This window comes from Carettochelys insculpta, chromosome 2 (assembly GCF_033958435.1).
Source record: "Carettochelys insculpta isolate YL-2023 chromosome 2, ASM3395843v1, whole genome shotgun sequence".
In the NCBI taxonomy this organism is placed as follows: Eukaryota; Metazoa; Chordata; order Testudines; family Carettochelyidae; genus Carettochelys; species Carettochelys insculpta.
This window is the reverse complement of record NC_134138.1, coordinates 191,467,974-191,481,199: the sequence shown is the minus strand read 5'-3', so window position 1 is coordinate 191,481,199 and position 13,226 is coordinate 191,467,974. Positions and strand designations below refer to the sequence as shown.

Sequence of the window (13,226 nt, the reverse complement as noted above, 5' to 3'; positions counted from 1 at the left end):
TTTCCTAATATCTAACCTACACCTCTCCCTCTTCAACTTCAGACCATTACTCGTTGTTCTACCATCTGACACCACTGAAAACAGTTTCTCACCCTCCTTTTTAGAGCTCCCCTTCAGGAAGTTGAAGGCTGCTATTAAATCACCTCTAAGTCTTCTCTTCTGTAAACTAAACAAGCCCAAATCCCTCAGCCTATCCTCATAGGTCTTGTGCTCCAGACCCTTAATCATTTTTGGTGCCCTTCGATGAACCTGCTCCAGCAAATCCACATCCTTTTTATGCTGGGGGGCCCAAACTGGACACAATAATCCAGATGTGGCCTCACCAGTGCCAAATAAAGAGGAATAACTACTTCTCTAGATCTGCTCGAAATGCTCCTCCTAATGCACTCTAGTATGCCGTTAGCCTTCTTGGCTACAAGGGCACACTGTTTATTCATATCCAGACTTTCATCCACCATAACCCCTAGGTCCCTTTCCATCATACTGCTGCTGAGCCAGTTGGTCTCCAGCCTGTAACAATGCTTGGGATTCTTCCGCCCCAGGTAAGGGAGGCAGGACCAGGGTCAGGCCACAACAACAGGAAGAGTAAGTAGGGAAGTAACCTGCGAAGTCTTTTACTCACCCCCACCCATTAGAACTCTGCTACCCACTATGTGCAAGTCACCAGCTAACTTTACATTTGTTGTAAAGGATGGTGCCCATCCAACCAATGGCAGGAATGGATGTAAACAATGCAGGCTTCAGCTGGGGAAGGAAGAGGATAGCTCTTCCTGGTGAACTTAAAATGCTGCATGAACAATGTGCTTCTGTGACCAGCAGTGACTTTACTAAAGTCACCGAGGAGATGGAACATTTTTGAGAACTTTAGCAGTTGTTGTGCTGCTCTCTTCATTCAAGCAATGATACACGTGCATAGGAGCTGATGACAGGAGCGCAGGATGGATGGGTTTGGTGATGAGCCATTTATAATGCCTAGTCAGAAAAAGCACAGTTAAAGCAATGGTAAGGAAAAGTGGGTTTTATTGAGAAACTACTGTGGGCTCTTGTGTGTCATGCCATTGAAAAGGTAGGCCAACATATCCTTGTATAATGAGGGAGTGAAGGAAGGGCGGTAACAGAGCTCTTGCAGTTGTAATATGCAAATCAATTGACACTGAGAGACTATTAGTATGGAGATTACCAACCTCTAATCTTAATTGATTGTGCTTAGAAATCTGGTGTCATGTCAGTGAAAAGCATGGAAGCTGGGGTTCATCCCTAACGTAGTAATAGACAATGTTCTCGGCTACACACATCTGCTTTGACAGGTAGAGGTGGAGTATGTACAAGAGGAAATACAGTAAACCCTCAAAATGTGTGATTTCCATTTGCAAACCAAGTGCAACTCAAAATCCCACCACTCGCCCCAGCCCTGGCTCAACCCCCCAGTCCTGTGTAGCCCAGTTCAATGCCCTCCCACCCTGGTTCAAATCCCCCATGGCCTGGCTTGCCCCTCTCCCCGTGACCTGGCTCCAGCTCAACTCCACACCCTACAGCCCTAACCCACCCCAGGCTTAACCCCCCTGTCCCCCTTCCATGGCCTCAACCCACTGACAGGCTTAACCCTCTGCCAATTGTGCTCCAGGTGCTCCTACTGCTTCTCCGGCTGCAGAACACGCATTCTGCTGGAGAAATAGCTGCCCTCCCAACATGCAAAATTTAAGTTATGCGAGGGTGCATGGGAACACAACCCTCGCATAACACGAGGGACTACTGTACATTTGTACCTCATCATAGCCCATAATAAAGTACAGAGCAACCCCGTTCATATCAACATGGGAATGGGCAACTGAACAGTCTGTCAGTGGAAAGTGGCTTCTCACAGTGATCAGCTCCTGTACATACCCACCCATAGTGCATCCTGGTCAAGTTATACTATTTGTCACCAACTAACTTTGTTTTCGTTCATCAACAGTTGTCCTTTATGTTGCAGTTCTGTCATCATTAATGCTGTCACTGGCTTATTTGTAGAGAATTAATAGTATTCCTTTCTTCAGACATGTTTCTCTATCATGATTTCACAGATACACCTGCTCCCCTAGGAGGGGAACTCAGCCACTAGACAGGTTTCAGAGGTAGCTGTGTTAGTCCTAACCACTAGTGACACCATCATAGGACCTAATTACATCAGCCATACCCACAAAGGCTCGTTCACCTGCACATCTACTAATGTGATAAATATCATCATGTGCCATCAATGCCCTTTTGCCTTGCACATTGGACATATCAGACTGTCTCCACACAACAGAATAAATGGACACAAATCAGACATCAATGGTAACATACAAAAGCCAGTGGGAGAACATTTTAACCTCCCTGGACAAACAATTACAGACTTGGAAGTTGCCGTCTTCAAGCAAATCAACTTCAAAACAAGGCTGCAATGTGAAACTGCTAACCTGGAATTCATATGCAAATTTGACACTAACAGAATGGGTCTGAAAAAGGACTCGGAATGGCTGTCTCATTACAATAAGTAATTTTTCCACTTTCGATATTCTCACCTTCTTATTGACATCCACCATAACTGAATTAGCTCTGATATAACAATCCCGTCTCTGTATCCCTACTATCTGTTTATTTTTATTTCTCTTCATGCATCTGATAAATGAGTTGCAACTCACAAAAGCTTATGCCATAATAAAATTGTTAGCCTTAAAGGTGCCATGGGACTCCTTGTTCTACGGTCCTCTAGTCAAAGTTCTTCACAGCTGGCACAACTCAGGCTTCTAGAAAGGGGGAGAATGCAATTATGCTTACAGCAGATCCACTAGCTGCTCACTTTACACCGCCATCTTAGCAAAGGAGACACCACCAAATTTATATTCAGTTTAACTACAGATCAGTCATCCATTTCCTAATTGGAATGAGGCTTCCCAGGTAGGAACAGCTCCTTCTAAACTTCACTCTGGACTCACTCTTGCAGTGCAGACTTCCTTGCTGCTATTTGGGGAAGTCTAGAGAGGCGTGCCAATGATGTTGCTTGGTGTCTCTCGAAGAACCAGTGTCTAGTACGTTAAGGACTGAGCGAACCCAGGCAGGGATGGAGAGGGTGTAGCTTCTCATATGGCTCCTGAGAATTCACCAGCTAGGGGCATGATGACTTCTAGATGAATCTGCGCTGGTCGATTAATTGTGACTCAATGAAGCCTCCTTAGGTCATAGATCCTGTTGAAAGGCACTGGCATCTTCTCAGCCTCTGAGTATGGGCAAACCTCAACCCTTTTTCTGTCTCAAATAAAAAGCACTGTTTCATGGCCAGGTGTTATGTAGTCCCCAAACTGAACTGCAAGTTCCAAAAAAAAAACAAAACACTCCCACCTCAATTCCCTGAGGCTGTGTCTACAGTTGCATTCTCTTTATAAAGAGGTATGCAAATGAGGGAAATCGAAAATGCAAATTTGCATATCTGGCACCTCATTTGCATATTCTTATTTCAAAATCGTTTCTTTCAAAAGAAGAAAACCAGTGTAGACGCTGCTTTTTTGAAAGTAAACCCCATCTTTGAAAGTCTCCTTCCGATAAAAGAACGGAAGAAGGATTCTTTCAAAGATGGGGTTTACTTTTGAAAGAGCAATGTCTACACTGGTTTTCTTCTTTCGAAAGAAGCTATTTTGAAATAAGAATATGCAAATGAGGTGCCAGATATGCAAATTTGCATTTTCGATTGCCCTCATTTGCATACCTCTTTCGAAAGAGAATGCAAGTGTAGACAGAGCCTTAGGGTTTGCATTTATAAAATCAATTGCTGTGGAATTCCCAGATATGTAGAGGTCAGAGCAATCAATGAGTGACCAGTGCCCGATTTGCTTAATCAGTATCTGCTGACCAGTGCTGCCTCTAACATGACTACAAGTCAAAATGCTCTTGGCTGCACACTCTGTAGGGCTGCTGAAATTCCTGATGGGGCAGGAAATCCCATATTTACCTACTCAATCCCTGGAATGCTCAAGTAACTTGAGTACAAACAGCTGATCTACTTTGAAAATCACCTGTGCTCCTAGGTAATTCTGTGAGCCCCATTTGCAGCATGCAATTGGCCATTTGCACTTGGACTAGCTTTTGAAAATTTTAATGCTGAAAATTAAATTTCTATTGCTTCCCTTGAGAGCCTTAGCTGAACACCGACTGCAGCTTCCTGCTTTGAGATAGCTCTGAAGGTAATAACCCGTGGGGTATGGGAGCATGCTTATAAAGATAGGCATTACTCTCTGGGCTTAATAAAAAGTAGGTTTTCAGGAGAAATAGATTTGGTACATCAACAGTTTGGGATTACAGACAGAAATTTAAAGGGGATTTAGAATGTCAAACATAAAGAAATGATGCATTGCTTTTAGTGGGAGAAAAAAAATCTTCCTGAGTCCTTTTAAAAAAAGTTGCTAAAAGGTAGATCCTTGATGTTCCTCTATGAAGAACTAGTCAAAAGAGGAGAGGTCTTATTTTACTCTTGCAGACTTCTGTAGCAGAACTCTGACTTCAATGGGGAATTTAGTGTTCCTTTACATCATATGTGTCTGTGCTTGAATGGCTCTGCTAATTTTACATTAGTCCTGGGGTAACAAAAGAGTTCTGAAAAATTTCGGTTTTGAGCATCACGTGCCAGATACTGTCCTGGTTACAAGACACAACTCCTGTTTTAAGTGAGAGAACTTGTCCTTATGTTTGTTTCGAGTCAGAATAGGGAGCAGCAGACTATAGTTCTGATGTTTCAGTTCTGCGAAATAGCTAACGATTTTTTCTTTCTGTGTGTGGGGAAGATCCTAAAGTGAGAAGTAAGACGCATTGATTCGGGACTTGCATAATGTCAGGCACATACTTGACTAGAGAAACATCTGAGGGTGCTCCACAGGACAGGGGAGAGGTGTTTGGCACCAGTCAGCTTTCCTTGGTCTGTGGCTTCTAATTCAGGGAGTAATGTGCATATCACATTTTGTGTGCAACACATTTATGGAGAATTTAAATTGCTGGAGCTGTTTTTTTTTCTCTAGCATTTGATAAATAATGTTTACCAAATGACAAAGTGAACATGCAACATATATTAGCACTAACCATAAACTGCCCCCATTAGATATTATCCCACAGAGTGGGTTGGAACAGACTGCCAAGTCTGAAGCTTGTATGTAGGTATGTACACAGAGTCCAAATGTAACATCCCTGGGCTTCCATGTCCCCAGACAGAAGTTGCCTATGTAACCTGTGTAGATGAAGTGGCTTTTCTGCTGTTTTGCATATCCACCATGTGTAATAACGACACTGGAAACAAGACCAAGCAATTCTTGCATGTTTTCTTTCCCTTCGTCTCCCTCCCCACACTCTCTTGCAGGCAAGCAGGTGGCTGTTTGCAGTGTCTGGTTAGGAAATGAGTGATCCTTCAGCATGCTTATTTGGTCTGAAAATTATCACTGGTGCACTAAGTACCTTGCTGAGAAGGAAGTGGAAGAACCAAAACTGGCCTGCTCCAGGGAGATACAGGAATACAGGGTTTCATTGTGCAGAATCACATCCTCTGTATTTATAGGCAAGGCTACATCAGCTCTACTAGATACTAGGGAGAACAGTACTTGGTCTATAGTAACACAAAGGAAGTGTTTTAAGAGTAAAGTCATATAGACTCATCCTGCCCTATATATAAAACTTCAGTGCTTGCCACTCCTACCCTTCCCACTACAAAAAAAAAAATTCTTTGACTGTCTGGAGCCGCTATGCACCCTGATGTGGATTGCTTATAACCTTTTCTAGGCTATTTTTGGCTGAACTATGAGTTATATTTCATACTGTAAGAATATGTTAAAGAATGAAATTTAAAATGGAAGGAGCTATATATTGATAGGAACAGGTCACATCAAGAGGTGCATTAGTACTGTAGACTTTGAGAGCACTTGATTGAACACCTCCGCTCATTTCAGACATGCACCAACAGTTTAATGTACACTCTGTTGTGGCTCATAGCTTGTTGTGTTCATCCTACAGGCTGATGCTATTCAGCCGCCCATTTTAAAAGCAGGTGTTGGCTTCCAACTGGAGAGATTGCAAGGGCTTCAGGATAATCCTTCATAAAGCAAGTATCTGGGCCCTCTGTGTAGTTGTCTTCACTTCCTTGTAAATTAGTAACAGAGAGGGAGCCGTGCTAGTCTATACACTATCAAAACAAAACAAAAAGCAGTCAAGTAGCACTTTGAAGACTAGCAAAATAGTTTATTAGGTGAGTTTTCGTGGGACAGACCCAATTAGTTCTCCTACATTAGTAATCATAGAGAATTGTACCCTGTCACAAAGATTTTTTTTAAAAAATGCACTTTTATGTACTTTAAAACTAGTAGTTAGGAAAGCAATCGGTTTGCAAGTCAGATTATAGATATTGCAGTAGCAAATGTCCTATATTTTACTTATTTCCGCTGCATGCTTATGTCCTGTTAGTTAGTAATCCCATGAATGAAAAATAAAACCTACTACCACAGGCTTGTGCCATCTTTTAGGTTATTATAATATGGGGCATTGTACTAGATAAATGTTTATTCATAGAGCATGCATTTCCCACAGCTGAATTGCTGGATTTGCTCTAAGTGATCAATGACCATTACAGCTGCGACTGTACTACAGCTATAATTTCGTTGCATCTTAATAACCACCTAGCAAAGAGGTAAATGCCCTTTTCTCTGCTCAGGGCCGCCCAAATGGCTGGGTTCATTCAAGTGGGCAAAACCGGGCTGGCACTGTCAAAGGGGCGATGTATTATAAATGCGTTTCTCGTCGCTCGCCTGCGTGCAGGAAAACTCTTAGGGACATCTGAGCAAGTGAGCACGAGCGGCAGCGCTGCGGGCGGCGGGGGGGGGTATATGGGGGGGGCTTGTGCCCCCTTGGCAGAGGCTCATCGGCTCTCGCTCCAGCAACCTGCTGCGGCATTTCCCCCCGCCCCTCCGCAGATCAATGCAGAAGCTGCCAAATATCACGGGGCAACACCCGCCCCCTCCCCAAAGCGGCGCTAAACTGGCTGCCAGGGGGCGCTTTTTGGAGGGGGAGGGCGCAAAGCCCAAGGACTGGCCCGAGGTGAAGGAGCCGGCTCCTTAGGCGCGCAGGGCGCGGGCTTTGTCCGGGCGCGGGAAGGGCTAGCACAGCGTGCGGGACCGGCACAGCCACGCGCGCTGGGGCAGCGCCTCTCCAGCTCCGCGGCGTACAAGAAAGAAGCGGGATGGGAGGGAGGAAAAAGGACCCGGCCAATGGCAGCGGCCGCGGCGGAGTCGCTTTGGCAGCCGCTCAGCTCCGGCTCCTTGCAGCTGCTGCGGCGGCGGGGCTGGAGCCAGCATGAGCCGGGGGGCAGCGCAGGGGCGGCGAGCGGCACGCGCGGCCGCGGGACCCAGGCGCCGCGCGCCGCGTGGGCGGGGAGGCGCGGGGGGGGGGGGGAAGAGAGGGAGCCTCGCGGGCGGGCGGCGCAGACCGCGAGCGCTCGGGCGGCGGCGGCGGGCGGCAGGGAGCAGCCGGCGCTGGGCGCGCGCGCGCGCGCGAGGCAGAGGGCTCAGCAGAGGGAGGACAGACAGAGGGCTACATAAAGGGCAGAGGGAGGGACAGACAGACAGAGCGCGGCGCGGCAGCGCGAGGGGTAGGCAGAGCCCCGCGCCTTCCCGAGCAGCAGCAGCAGCAGCAAAGGGGGCGAGGAGGAGGAGAAAGAGGAGGAGGCGGCGGCTGCAGCAGCGGCAGAGACCATGTCTCTCAGGAAGACACCCGCCGCCTTGTAACCCGCAGCAGCTCCCTCGCTGCCGCACAATAACCCCCCCCCATAACCTCCCCCCACCTCCGCCAAGAAGCTGGGGGCAGATCCAGTGTGCGGGCAAGGTAAATCCCCAAAGCTGCGGGCCGCCGCGTGTGTTCTTTGTTGTGATCCTCTTGGCTCCCCCCGCCCCGTGTGTGTGTGTGTGTTGTCATTTTGTTGCAATCATCCCCATCCTCCCCCCGCCCAGGTTTGGCTGGGAAGGTCAGCGTGGCTTCAGGGGCTGAGCAGCCGAGAAAGAGGAGCTGTACATAGAACAAAGGTTTGTGTTCGTCGTATACTGGGTGCGATTAGCTGTGCGGGCTTCGGGGCTCCTACTTCAAGGTGTGCTGGGTCAGGCACGAAGGGGGACCTGGGTCAGTAGCAGAGGGGGTGTTGGCTCTGAAATCGCTAGCCTGGGAACCGAGCTTTGCACGGTAGGACCGTACTTTTGGGGCGTTGCAAAATCAGAGAGGAGTTTGCCATTATAAGACTTCCTAATTTTTTTTTCCTTGATGTTGTAGGTAGCGTTGTACCTTGTGCAGAGTTCACAGGGAAAGATATGGCCAGATGTTTAGAAAGTTTTCCTGGTGAGGTCTGACACATTTCTGGTGGCATATAGCAGCCACTTTATATTTAGCTACGTTGTTATTCAGACCATAAATGTTTCATTCGTTTTTCCATAGCAAACAACAGATGGTAGGTAATCTAAGAATTTTATATTAAAACTGCAGGGGGAAATGCAAAGGTGAAGATGGTCCAGGTGATGATGGGGCAGCAAGATCTTTCCAGAGTGGTGTTTTATATAGGGCGTTTTGGATAATAGTAATTCTGTCAAATTTTAGTAAGTTACAATGATTAGCCTGAATCTACTTTGCAGAAATTCAGTTCAACTTTATAAAGAAATTTTAAATAGGACTTTAATAAGAAGTGCAGAAAGGTGTAGTTATTCTAACAATTCTTTTAGTAATCAAAGCTTTGAAAACACCCATTGATTTGTGAAAACTGGTGGGAAAAATTGGAATGATTTTTGCATTATCTTTGCTAGAAGAAAAACATCTGGGACAGTGTGATACTTGAATATTCCTACTGGGTAACGATTTTGTTTCACCAACCATGTAACATGTGCTTTGTTAGCATCATTATTTTGTGATCTGGTCATGAATGAGAATAACAGCCTGGAAGCCATATGTTTAATGTTAAAATATTTAGGATTTTATCATGTTCATAAATACTGTATGTTACCAGCCTGCTGTAAAATTTTTTGTATTTCAACTGCATTGTTTATAAACAGCATGTAGTCATTCTGTGCACCCATTCTATTTCAACTTTGTGGATGTTGCTGTTAATCTTATTTACTGTTTAAACCACCTGCAGTATCCCCACATTTCTGGTTCATTTTTCTGTAGTAGGTCTGTTGCCCTTCCCATGCTCCCCAGGTATATATGTTGCTTTTTAAAACAAAAATATCATCCCAATGTCACTTCAGCATTATGACTGTCCTTTAAATGTAATGGGTAATGAAACCAAATGAGTAAATATCAACACAGTAGGTGGTTTTATTTGCTACTGTGATGGTTCTGACTATTGAGCTTACCCAGATGTAAGCATTTTGATTACAAGCCTACAAAAAAGACTGCAAATTTTAACCACGTACAAAGAATTAAAGTTAGATGTTGGGGAGGGTAGGGAAGAAATTGTTAAGTTGGCCTTCAACTTTTCAGTCACGTAATTTTAACTGCACACTAATTTTTGTTTTAACAGTCTTCATCCTGGATCGAGGCAAGTTTGTGTGCACAATTAGGCTTGCAAATTACTAATCTCACCTTGACTTTGCTTCTCAGTTCCCAACCGAGCATGGTTACCTTGAGAACTGAGGCATTAACAGTGTTAGAGCATGCTCCACTTGGGAGTTCGGGTGTATTCTATTTTTAATGCTATTTAATGAAGAAACTTCTCAGTCTGCAATGAAGGAAGCATAATGGAAGAGCAAAACTATGATTGGTTATGCATACTGAAAGAGGAAAATTGCAAAGGTAAAAGTGGACAATGGGATATGGTGATTATGATTAAAATCCTTTCAGTGTATTTACAGGAGCCTCAGATACATGAAAAGCATCATAAAAAGCTAATTCAATGTTTTAAATAAACCTTTCTTTTATACATCTATTTTTTTAAAAATTAGTAAAAGACGTAAATGTTGGATAGAAATTGTTGCTTTACGGAACTGTTGACCATTAATCTGTATGTTCTCATATTATATAAAAATATATTATCCAAAGAAAATTATCCTATTTTGATTCAAAACTCTTCATGGTGAAGTATTTTAAAATGAAATCACATTATTTTAAGAAATATATATTTAAATCTACCTGTTTTCTGGTGAATTTAATTCTAGCGTCTTTTGTTAAAATGGTGTACGTTCGATGGCTATAGCAATCAGAAGCAAAAGTTTCTGAATTTTTCTGCCTTTCAGGAATTAAAAGTTGTTTTGGTGAATACTACATGGCAATATTACATGTAATATGTGCGGAAAGTGAACAACTCTAACCCTCTAGTGATATATGTGAGGAAAAGCAAATACCTATAGATTTATTACAGTGAATATTATTATGCAAATATGTCTAGATACTCTTTAAAAATGCTTTTCTTTATGGGAAGTGGTCTGTAAATCTGCAGCAAAAAAAAAAAAAAATCACTGTTTATTCTAAGAATTCCAGCATTGCATAAAGAGGCTAGTCCTTGTCACCTATAAAATGATTTTGTTCTCCCTCTACTGTTCTACAGTATTACAAAAGATTGGTGCAAGGGTCCAGTTCTGCAAACACTTGTGTAGCTAGCCCTTAAATCAGTGTCATCCTGTTGATTGTCATGGGGTTAAATGCACAAGAAAGGACTACTCACTTCAGTGAAGGTTTGTATAGTGAGACCCTAGGAAAATAAATGACACAGATGTCATAAAGAACTGAATGAAATCAATGAGAAAGATAAAACAGTTCTCACTGTAGGAAGTAACAGACACATAGTACAAAAGTGGCTTAAAACTTCGACTTGTGCACAGTAATGAGCTACCCAAAACTGTGGGCCAAATCATGCTGTCTCTAATCATGCAAGTTATATCAAACATGTAACTGCGTCTGTTTGCATTAGTAAGGCAAGTAGACGTTGTCCTAACATAATACGAATATGAGGTATCAAAAAAGAAAACTAAAAGGATATAAGAAGTTTTAAACTAAAATACATGCTTGGTTTCCACCTAGCTAAAGCGTAGTGTGGTTTAATCAAGTATTTTATCTTAGAATTATGAAGGGGAAAGAAAGGAACACTAATTCTAGAATCACTTTCTTGTAATCTAACCCGCACAAAGCTCTGACTACAGGGAAGGAATGCAGGATCAGGTCCAGTGGTTGCAACGGTGTCACAAATACTTGGACAAATCTTTAGCTACTGTAAAGTGGTGTAGCTCTGCCAATTTTACTAGAATTGATTTGCACCAACTAATGATCTGGCTTGCGATTTATAATATTCCAGACTCTGCCATCCATACTCCCATTGAATAGCACCTTACAATGTAAGTAACATCATGGAGTTCTGTGGATTCAGTTTTAGATTAAGGAACAATATCACGTGAGTGAGGTTGGCAGTACCTGGGAGGTTGGCAGCACATAGTGAGTACTATAGTGACTTGGGGCCAAGTTCGTTGAAGACAATGGGATTACTTTTGGCCCAAAGTCTTTATTTAGATGTAAAGAGAATTTATAATTCAAATGGTCTTTTGAGGAATGATATGAATTTTCAAGTACTTCTGTTAAATACTGGTCAGTAGAAAAATAATGTAACTGCAGTACCAATCAACTTGCGAAATCTTTTTGTCCCTTTCCTTGTTCATGTATTAGATGTGGAGTTTTGTTCTGTGCAGGTAGTAACTCAAGCAGCAGGTCACTTTTTTCATCGTGAAAAATGAAACATATATTAAATTAAAAGGAGTAAACGTGAAGGATTGTATAAATTTCAGTGAAAAGTGAGTAGTTCTGAAGAACTCCTAGAAATGCTAAATTCAGACAAGCATCTTGCATATGATAATGTGCTCTTCTATAATATTGTACTTTCTATCCCAAAGCTTAATTAGTTAAGACTTATACAATCCCTGTGACACTGGCAAGTATAGCTTTTCCCATTGTAAGAATGGGTAAACCTGAAGCTTAGGGTCATTAAGCAACCTGTCCAAACTCACATACACCTAACTGTTCACATACACCTAGTTTATGACAAAACCCGGGGAAAAAGACCGCGGTCTCAGCTCCCATCCCCATGCTATAACTAACAGACATTTTTTGTGTCTAACAGCTGTTGGCTTGTTTTCAAAGTTTCACCACTTCTGATATGGTTTCATTGTGTTTTTTTCTGAAAGATATAGATGAAACTAAAACTATGTTAAAATCATGTTTTGTGTGTGCATAGTAGTTCAATTATAATTATTTTTATTTATTTATTTATTTGCCTAACTGGCAAACCAGGCTCCTTTGACACAAGTAATCAACAGTCTACATAATTGATAATTTTATGGATTTTTAATGAATAGTACATATAATCCCATTGCTAGGCCATTTTAAATTATAAATTGGATAGTTGATAATTCCATGTTAAGAAATGCTTCTAGTAGGATACTCTTTTAATTTAGGGTAGTACCGCAAACTCTGCCACAATATTAACTGCTTGCGAGATGGGAACATTAACATTGTAATGAGGTAATTATTGTTATAAGGGTGTGTGTGTGTGTGTTTGTGTAGAAAAAATAAAACCAGTAAAGATTATGGTATTGCTGTTTACTGGGACAGTGAATAACTTTGTTGCACATACTGTTCTTGAAGAATTTGTACCAATTTGTCCATGGATGCCCAAACTACTCAGGTGTAACATTTCCACACAGTTGCTTACATTAACTTGATTTGGGTTTCCATTTTGAGTACCTCCAGTTGTAGATTTTGTGGATTAGAACTTGTGGTGAATGTATATTTTGTAAATTTGTCAGCAACATTTACGCGCACACGGTTTCTCTGTAAGTATAATGTTTTCTGTTTCTTTCCTTATGTTTGGGGGTTTTTTTTGGGGGGGGAGGTGGGGGAGTGGTCTAGAATCTATGAGCACACAAGATATATACCTTAGTGTTTTAATGTTTGCCATATCTACTCACAAATCTAATGAAAAGAGACTGTGGCTAAATGTGACACTTCTGCAAAAGAATTCCATGGGGTCCTCATACAATTGTCCTAACAAAACCTTTTTGTTAGATACACAAAACTGTAGTATAATTATCTCTTCCTTTTCGTTAACAGTTTCCAGTAATCATTCAGCAATAAATCCTTTAATTGGTTGTGGGAGAAGGGCATTTCTGGAAAACTGTCCCTTTTTAAAAATTAGTTTATTTTTTGATCATACCTAT

The 13,226-nt window shown here is 42.4% G+C and overlaps 1 protein-coding gene across 8 annotated transcripts in view; it reads left to right on the top strand.

Annotated features, from left to right (window-relative positions):
• The window catches only part of ARPP21 (cAMP regulated phosphoprotein 21), a 292,758-nt gene that overhangs the window by 85,982 nt on the left and 193,550 nt on the right, over nucleotides 1-13,226 (top strand). The window contains exon 1 of one of the 8 annotated variants that reach the window (XM_074988188.1): nucleotides 7,574-7,869. The exons of the other annotated variants lie outside the window; for them this stretch is intronic. The gene's annotated coding sequence lies outside the window, so the exon portion shown is untranslated. Of the gene's footprint in view, nucleotides 1-7,573; nucleotides 7,870-13,226 lie in introns of those variants that run through there. 8 annotated transcript variants of the gene reach the window in all.